Source organism: Grammomys surdaster, unplaced genomic scaffold (genome assembly GCF_004785775.1).
Source record: "Grammomys surdaster isolate TR1022 unplaced genomic scaffold, NIH_TR_1.0 186, whole genome shotgun sequence".
Taxonomy (NCBI): domain Eukaryota; kingdom Metazoa; phylum Chordata; class Mammalia; order Rodentia; family Muridae; genus Grammomys; species Grammomys surdaster.
Window position 1 is genome coordinate 3,690,270 of NW_021604631.1, and position 700 is coordinate 3,690,969.

The following is a 700-nucleotide window of genomic DNA, read 5'->3' on the forward strand; positions in this document are numbered from 1 at the left end:
AGATAGATAGATAGATAGATAGATAGATAGATAGATAGATAGATAGATGGCCTAGGTCCATCCCATACATGCTCTGTGGTTGGTGGCTCAGTCTCTGTGGGCCATTATGGGCCCAGGTTAGTTGATTCTGTAGGTTTTCTTGTGTCCTTGACCCATCTGGCTCCTTCAATCCTTCCTCCTCATCTTCCATAGGATGTCCCAAGCTCCACCTAATATTTGGCTGTGGTCTCTGCACCACTTTCTATCAGTTGCTGGGTGAAGCCTTTCAGATGACAGTCATTCTAGGCTCTTGTCTGCATTTTGATGAGATCTTTGATCCTTGCTGCAGTTATTTGTTTCCATCCTGTTGACATTTTAAAAATTCTTTTCATATTTTATCGGATGTATCTCTTTAAAATATGTCCCCCCTTCCTTTGACTTACATTCTCCTGCTTTTAATAGTGCCTTGACACAGCACATAGTTTTAACTGCAATGATTTCTAGCTCATTAATTATTCTTTTCAGGGCCTAGACCTTTAGTGTAGTGAGAAAAAGTCATCAGATACTTCAAGTCATCTAGATTTCCTCTTGTTGGCCTAAAGAGTTTCATAGTGCTACAAGTCATGTTGAGTCGGTAACTTACTTTGAACTAATTTTTGTGCAAAGTGTGGAGTCTATGCCCAGTTGTTGCATTTTTTCTTTGCTGAAGGATTTCTTTTTA

The 700-nt window shown here is 39.6% G+C and overlaps 1 protein-coding gene across 1 annotated transcript in view; it reads left to right on the forward strand.

The window, feature by feature from the left end:
- The window catches only part of Chrm2 (cholinergic receptor muscarinic 2), a 132,768-nt gene that overhangs the window by 109,751 nt on the left and 22,317 nt on the right, over positions 1-700 (forward strand). The gene's annotated exons all lie outside the window — the stretch shown is intronic.